The 8,906-nt window shown below is 38.1% G+C and overlaps 1 long non-coding RNA gene across 2 annotated transcripts; it reads left to right on the top strand.

Moving 5' to 3' along the window:
• Window positions 1–198: 198 nt before the first annotated feature.
• LOC148426190 (uncharacterized) lies at window positions 199–8,457 on the top strand. Of its 2 annotated transcripts, none has more exons than XR_015865250.1 (5): window positions 199–361; window positions 3,259–3,376; window positions 3,495–3,611; window positions 7,538–7,649; window positions 8,042–8,457. It is a non-coding gene; the product is annotated as an uncharacterized LOC148426190 (long non-coding RNA). The 2 variants fall into 2 exon arrangements; XR_015865249.1 differs by having other exon boundaries at window positions 7,464–7,649.
• The last annotated feature ends 449 nt before the right edge of the window (window positions 8,458–8,906 follow it).

The following is an 8,906-nucleotide window of genomic DNA, read 5'->3' as shown; positions in this document are numbered from 1 at the left end:
AGTTTACTTAGCTCTTCGTGTCAGTTAACAATGGATAGCGAGTTGAGTTTTAAACAATAAACTGGACTTAATGGACTCTTCCATCGCCGATATTTGGGGGGGGTTTTGCTCACCTGCCTCTGATTGGCTGACACACATGTCAATCATTCAAAGTCCCTCAGGTGTGCTTCGGTTCCCCTCAGCTAATGACGTTCCAGTTCGTTCATGTCAACATCTCGCGCGTGCACAGCGATCCGTCCAATCCCCCTTTTCGACCCGCCTTTTGAACGCCGAGACGCGGCCAAAGCGAGACGGGGAGACCGCTGGAGCTTGTCAACACGGGAGCGAACCTCGAGAAGACCTGACCAGAAATCTGCAACTGGTAAATCAAACGTTTTCCAAAAGTGCTGTGAAATGATCTTGCTGTTATTACTGCATTGTCGATTGCTATACTTTTTACCGAGACGTCAGTGAACGTGTCACGGTCAAATTTAATAACACAGGTGTTTATTTTAAATACAGTAAAGATGGACTGACTTTAATATTATTTTTGCTAATAACACAAGAAATAGGACATGTCTTTTTATTTGCGTTCCCATAAATGGAACTTCAAACTTCAGTGTTAGACTGATTTGATTGTTTTTGAATGCTAGATGTTGTTATGTAATTTGGATTTCATTTGGGCAAAACGCTTTTTTTCAGGCGTTTTATAAAACAAAATATTGGGAGCTGGGAAAACATTTTTAATTTGTTGAAAAAATACGCATAAGTGGGGAGAATATGTACAAAACGTATGTACAAAAAGATTTGATTAGTTGCTAAACTTGATGGCTGGGCAAGTAATGGAGCACAATAAAAAGCCAATTTCCCAAACGGCAACTTTGAAACTTTTCCGACAGTGAGGCATGTTGATCTTCAATTAGCAGTTGCCTGGCAACTCCAAAAATGTCAGTCTGAACGTCACAAACTCACTGACTGCTTTTGTTGTTCACCGTGTATTTATTTTTTTATTTTTATGGTGGCACATGGGTTCATTTCCCCTCACTGATCAAAGGAGACATATCGGTTATTTCCTTTCACAATTTAAAAGCCCCCGAATATCGTAGTATCACGGTTTGTAACTTCGTGCTGGGATCTTTTTTTTGTTTGAAATATTTGCCGAAAAATCAGCGTGTTTTTCCATTGATCACAATCTATTTTATTTTGCAACATTTTTTAAAAGTATTGATTGGAAATCTTAAGTTTACATCTTTTTTGACACACTTTAACATCAACAGAAGCGCTATCAAGGGGCGGAGCAAAAATCTCTGACTATAGTTAGCAAGTCGCATTGTTATTTTTAGAAGACACACCCACACTTCAAAGAGGCAACTTGTTGACTCATTAGCAAGCAGCCAATCATATGTTTAGTCCTCCGCTAAAAATAACAATTTTAAAAAAAAAACCTCGTTACCAACAACCGACTTTATTATCTTGTTGAAATCTTACCTTTTTAAAACCACGCTTTGACGTCAAACTGCGGACATTTTAGAAAACCTGTACTTCTCAGACCATTTATTTGGTTGTGTAATTTGGCGCTTGATGAGGAGGCGGGCTGCTCAGAGACCTAATGTAACTAATTTTCTACTGCACTACATTATATGGATGGGAGAGCACTGTAAGATATCACCTACCCGGATTCGTCATCAAAACTGCTCAAGCATGACTGAGTGCAGAGCTTTGTGACCACGTGACCTGAAACATCTCACATGTATCCATCTACTTAACACTACTTAACACTAAAGGTGTTTTTTCATATATAAATACAGAATATAAATTCATGTCGAAAATAAATTCATGTCGAATTCTTAACGTTTGTTCCTAAAAACCAGTATGTATGATATCAGTGTCTTTTTTGGTTTGTTTTTAATATTATTATATTTTTAATATTATTACTGACTTTTCACAAAAAATTCCAATTAAAAGAAATGATATTAACTTATCTGTTAGGTTTTTTTTGGTTGTTGTTTTTTTTTTTTTTTTTTACAGTAGTGTTGTGTTATGTGGTAATAATGTTGAATTTTGTGGGAAAATTAAATGTCATCAGTTATTTTCAAAGATTTTTCATGAATCGGTAACAAATGGTTTTAATTACCCGTACACAGGATTTTAGTGTGTGTGTATTAGTTTGTTTTTACCATTGTTGCAGATTTTTCACAAAGAAAATACTCCAAAAGAAATTGTAATTCGTTTTGATTGTTTATTTTACAACCAATTTGTGTAGTTTATTTTGATGTGAGTTAAAAAATAAATATATATATATATATATATATATATATATATATATATAGATATATAGATATATATATACTGATATATATATATATTAAACTGTTTTATGTAAACCAATTTATGTAGTTTATTTTGATGTGAGTTAATATAATATAAATATATATATTTATATTTATATTATATATATATATATTTATATATATATATATTTATATATATAAATATATATATATATATATATATATATATATATATATATATATATATATATATATATATATATAATATTTTTTTTTTGTTAACTCACATCAAAATAAACTACATAAATTGGTTTACATAAAACAGTTTAACTAAATGATTTTGTTTGGTCTTCAAACGTGAATATTATTTCTACAAACAATGAAAAATAGACAAAAAAAAGGCAATAAAGCTCTAGTTAGTCATTCAACATTTTTAAAGGAAGTAAAACTATTTTTAAAAGATGAAAACACAAAAAAAATCATCCAAAAAAGACACCTTTTCAGGGAAATCTTTAAATCTATGAAACATATATATATATATATATATATATATATCCTTTAAAAATGTTGAATGACTAACTAGAGCTTTATTGCCATTTTTTGTCTATTTTTCATTGTTTGTATAAATAATATTCATGTTTGAAGACCCAATAAAATCCTTTAGTTAAACTGTCCCTTTTTCCCATTCTTCTCTACCCTCATTTTGAACGCCACAGTTAAAAGTTATCCATTCAACAATTTGCATATCATCGCTGTTGAACGTTCTAAAACACACTAAGCACAAAAAACAGCCGTCGGTTTGACACTCGCCGCCAACTTTATCCACTTGAACGTCGTCTCTTATTCGGCTATTTATGGTGTTCGCATCCCAGCGTCTCAGAGCTTCACTGGAAATGAAACACGAAGAAGGCGTGTGGGAAAATCGGCCTCCGCCGCTCTCATCTAATCCTTTGCCTTCGTGTGTGTGTGCGTCCTCATTAATGTCCAGCTGCGCCTTCGCTAACACCCCCCAAGTACGGCCAGGTGAAGTCAGCGGGCGGCATGATCGTGCGCAAGGAACTTGTTCCCGACTGCCGTACAAGGAAACAGAAGCTCTCCTACAAGAGGTGAGCAACAAGCAAACGGCGCCGCGCGTGCGTGCGCTCCAAAAATTTGACAGACGTAAACGAGTTCCTTCAGCGTCATATTTGATGTTTTATTTTTCCCCAAAATCAATCCCAGCAGCCTCGGTTCGCTTCATTTGCAACATGGCGCCCACCCGCTGCAGCTCTCGCAAGCTGAATAATGGAGCAAAAGTCTCATCTCATCCAAAGTCTCGTTTCATCTAAAGGCATATTAAAGGTATTTATGAATATTTTTTTTTCCTTCAACCACTCAAACCGTTCAGTGGCATCAGTTCTCTCCATACATAATTTTCCAGTCAAATGAGATCATGGAATGCAAGACAAAGAAAATGTCAGTCAAAAAAAAGTTCATGTACAGATTAGTTCCATTAATTTCTACCCTAAAAAAATGTGCTAAATTAACAGAAATTTAACACAAATTAATTTGTATTTACTTTTGCGTCCGTTTTGTCTGCGCAAAACAGCAAAGTGAATTGCATCCGAGCCAATCACGAGACTTGACTGGAAAGACCAGGATGTCCACTACCGAGGACACTAGGACTTAGTAGGGTAACGTTATGGACCAAAAACAAATGTCCCCTACGGTGGACGCAAACGATTAGACAGACGATAAGACACATTTGACGAAGCTCCCGATGACATCTTCTGTTCCCAAAGAGACACGTGCGTCCACCTACGCCCCTCCCCCCTCCCCCTCCGGCTATTGCGCACTCGCGTGCTTTGAAAACATTTCCTTTATTTAGCGGCCGCATCTGCAATGCTTAATTAAAGGCAGCACTTACTTTGATGGCGTGGAGGGTCCGCACGGACACTCCAGGAGCTAACGTCACAACGCAAGCGACCGCTACTCAAAACGTGCAGTAATCATGCAGTTTCGCGGAAGCCGTAACGCGGCATGTCTAAAAATATGCCTGACCGACTTCCTTTTTTGGACTGGTGTCAAACTCAAGGCCCGGGGGCCAAACCCGGCCCGCCACATCATTTTATGTTTCCCGCGGAATGCTAATTATGACTTTAATATTCTGACTAAAATACCAAATTTTCAAGTTGTCGTTCGCTTTTAAAAAGTTTTTTTAGGACGCAACAAGCATTTTCTATGACTAATCACCCTTAGTCACAGTTTTAACTGGCCTCTGATTTCAAAACTAGGTCAATACGTGACAATCATATTTAAAATCGATTTAACTTCAGAGTCATAACGCCCCTCGTACACTTTTGGCCCACGGTTGGAATATTTTTGGCGCCCCTGGATTATCATGTGCACCTTCACATCTCGACTAAACAGCTGCACTTACCACTTATTTACTTTCATCTCACTCGAGTTGCAGCGAGCAACCGGGACCTTTTCTCCTCACAAAAGGTTATTTCAAAATATTAGCCTGGCGTGGCCTTTCTTTAAGCTCCAATTTTCCGCCTCCTGACTTTTGCCTTGAAATTGACTTTTCGACAAAGACGTGAGCGGAAATGATTACAATGTTAACGCGGGATTTTTTTTAATTACTCCCGAGCACAAACGTCACCTCGCTTGTTTTTGGTGGGCGCGGGCGCTAGTTTGTGGACGCCTCCCATCCATTTTGGAAGCTGTCATCCCTCTTTCGCGTTCTTGATTAGCCACGTCCTCCCTCTCTTAACCTTTGCTGCAAAGCCCTTGAACGCCACACGGATGAAATCACTTCACCTCCCGCCTCTTTTGCTTCAGAACTTACAAACATCTATTAAATAGAGGGATGATGTCTGCCTTTTGAGGTACTATGGAAAAAAATACGGGCGGGGGAGTAGAAATCCTGAAAATCGGACCGCAGCCGACATGGTAACTCGATTATACCGCCGACATGCAAATGGAGTCAGCCAATCGTCTTTTTTTTTGCTCATTCTTCTTCATCTGCGTCCCCCGCTAAGAGGAACCTCGTCTGAAAGCCACGTCCCAGCTTTTACTCAAGCTCGCTAATGGAGCCTGCTCACTCAAGCCGAGTCGCAGTTTTCTAAATAAGAGCTAGGCTAGATTTGAAGGACGAGGCATTTGATGGGATAAAGTGTTTAACCTTCAAACGGGCTCGCCGCTTTCCTTTATTGGAATTATAGTGCGGCTGTAGGAATGAAAGACCAGCCACTCCCAAAAAGGAGGCGGAGCCAGCAAGCGTAGGTGAGTAGACGAACCAGGTTGGTGACAATCAAACAGTTAAGACGTCAAACTTTTCCAACACGTTCAGCCGATGGACAAAAACATTTTTTTTTTGTGACCCGTTGTTCTAGTATGTGCAGTTCCAAGGACAAATTTGGCCCTAAAATGTCTACTTTCAAGCATGGCTTTGGGGGACATTTTGGAAGACATTTTGTGTGTTCGCTCATAATAGACATGCTTGCCAAATCCCATTAATTTAGCTTCATTTATCCATCTAGAGTAAATAAATAAATATATATTAAAAAAAAAAAAAAAAAAAATATATATATATATATATATATATATATATATATATATATATATATATATATATATATATATATATATACTGTTTTATGACTTGGGTCTATAAATGATGGACATATCATGACTGTTATGTTGCTATTTGAAACTCGCTTTTTTTTTTTGAAAAACTAGAGCGAAAATGTTCCAAAAGAGGAGTTTGATTTCAGCATAATATCATTTAGGTTTTCTGTCCGTTTGTCTTCAAATATCATTTGTAGTTTATAACAGCAACTATGCTAATTTCACATGATGCGTTAGCGTTATGCTAGCGTACTCTCAGAACACTAAGTTATTACTGTAATTTGTTTAACGTTTATAGTCAAACCAATGTTGATGCTATTTTCACATTAGCATGAAGCTAGCATACAGTCAGAAGACAAGGCTAGATGAATAATAAAAATTGTTTAAAGGTTATAACTACACAGACGACAATGCTGTTTTCACGTTATGTGTTAGCTTTAAGCTAGCATACGTTAGGAAGACAGTTATGTAATGAGTGTAAATATTTTTATGTTCAATTGAGTATTTTTAGTAACAGGAAACTATAAACTGCTTGAAACACGCACACTTGGCCTTTTGCTCTGGTGTCTTGCGAACTTGATTTTATTCCCGCAAAATGCTCATTTACAATCGGTGATTGACGTGCGGTAGGTCTGCATCGTCGTCACCTTTGCGCAACACGATAAAGAACACAAAAAGCATTGACGCCGATCGTGTGTGTGCGGTGACGTCCGCCCAATAGCCGTGACACAACTTGGGCATGTTTCTCATTTCTATGTTAATTTCGGGCCACGAGTGAAGTGGGTGAGGAGGCGCAATAAAAACGCAGACGAGAGGTGCGGTATTTTAATCCCATTAACAACCGCCTTTGCCATGTCACTCTGTGTTTTTATTCTTTTCGCCGCCACTTGAACCCCAACTCCACGACACTCCATCAATGCCCCCGAAACGAGAGGCTCGGTTATGTTAAAAATGAACTTTGCTCCAGCGGTTTAGAAAGGAGAAAAAAAATGCTGGTTTCTTTTTCATCATTTAGTGAGCTAGTGTTTGAGTTGCATGCTTTTAAATTAGGTATTAAAAAAAATACTGTATATTTACAGGTCATTCTAAAAGGAATACAAATATCTCACTATCTCACGCCACGAGTTAAAATCATGATCAGGTTTTTGCGCCTTTTGGTGCTATAAATTCTTGTAGTCTACTCTAGAGAAGGCCCATGCTGAAGCAGCAATATGTTCCACCGTTGACTACTAAGCTTTTCCCTAGTTCTTCTTCTACACTCATTTAGCAAATACATTGGGTGTATTACCACCTTCTTCTGGTCACTGGCGGAACTGCACTAAAAGTAATCGCCAGGGAACACGGATTTGGGGTTGTTGCTACTCACTGTCAGTTGCGAGACTAGCCAAACTACAGTATATTAAAAAATAAATAAAGGGGGGGGGGGTCATTTAAAGTCCCAACAATACAGTATTAATATAATAAATAAAACGCAATCAACAATTGATAAGAACTTTACCTTGTCCTTCTTCTGTTGCTTGCTATTTGTGTGTGTGTTTTTTTTGTGATTTTCGGCTTGACCTTTTCATTTGCTCCAAACAGAGAGTGACTCGAATGGAACATCTCCCTTTGAAACACCAGCCTGGTCCTCGCCTGTTTGCATTTTGTCATGTCAGGGTGGAGAGTGAGAACAGACAGAAGATGAAAATAACGATCAAGCAGGAAGAGGATCCCGACGCGGGTTCCACGGACGCAGAGCAGGAACGGGATTACCCTTCTTTCGAGGACGTGAGTTCAGTCCAATAACAGTGGTTCTTAAAGGGAGCCTTGTGGTACTCCACATGTGAGGGTTACCATCCATTCATAAATATATCCTTGGAGGCAGCCTATTCGTTTTTGTTCACATGACAAGACAGCTAATTTAATTACATCCCACCCAAACACATGAGGCATCAATAGAAAGGTCTAAATGTCCTATACTAAATCCACTAGGACTAGCTTAGCTTAATTGTTGATAGAAAGCAAAAACAAACGTAGACACAAATGAATAGGCTAGGTCTCAAGAAGATTTACAGTCTGTAAATAACAGGTAGTAGTGGTTCTAGAATAGAACCCTGTGGTACTTCACGTGAGTGTGGCATTGTCTGATGTCATCCATTTTCATCCGGGACAATTTTTAGGCGCTGATGAACAACTCAACCTGAACTTTGTCAAGCCGGCTTGGATCTACGCCATCAACCAGCGTCAGAAGCTGCTGCCCTACCAGCCGTACAATGTGGTGCCGTGAAACACACGTTTTTTTGTTTTTGTTGAGTTTCAGGAAGTGCAGTAATGTTTTTTGATGTAAATCTGATGTAAATTCATATCAAGTTTCACGTCCGTATATCCTCCCGACAAATTCTTAAGTGGATGACTTGAGGTTCAATAAAAGTGGCTTTTGTAATACTTCTTGTGTAATACGGCTCGCTAGAGACGAGACACGTGCAAGGCGACCTCGACTGTTTCAATAAAACTTTTGTTTGAATAAAACTTCATTTGATAGCGACCCCGAGAAGTGTGAGCTTGATCGTCCTTGTTTAGGAGTTTTTTGTGTGTTTGCGTGGCGGAGGATAGATTTCTTTTTATTTTTGTATGGATTTTGTCTTTTTGGGGGGAGGGTACCCATCTGAGATTTTTTTTTATTCAAAAAAACATGAATTTCTTATGGTGTTTGCTTAGCATTTGCTGATTTCTGTACAATTGTGTTCATTTGTGTGGAGCGGTTTTCTACAAGCATCTCATCTCATTATCATTCCGTAATTTTTGGGCTAGTATTTTTAGGGTGCCCGTTTCAGCGGTAATTTCTGCCATTTTGTTTTGATTTTGCAGTTCTTATGTCCATTTATAATTTTTTTTTATTTTACCCTTTCTGATAGTATTGTCAAGTTCTATGTCAATTTTCAGTTTGAAGTCTGTTGTTTTGTCTGTTTTGTGTAGATATTTTTCTTTTCTTTGTTTACAGCTCTCTTGGCTCCTGTTTCTAAATGAACTCCCCAGGGAGCAGGT

The sequence above is a fragment of the Hippichthys cyanospilos genome, chromosome 3, assembly GCF_059441005.1.
Source record: "Hippichthys cyanospilos isolate Australia breed blue-spotted pipefish chromosome 3, RoL_Hcya_1.0, whole genome shotgun sequence".
NCBI classification, from domain to species: Eukaryota; Metazoa; Chordata; class Actinopteri; order Syngnathiformes; family Syngnathidae; genus Hippichthys; species Hippichthys cyanospilos.
The sequence above is the reverse complement of the archived record's forward strand: the minus strand, read 5'-3'. Positions and strand labels throughout refer to the sequence as shown.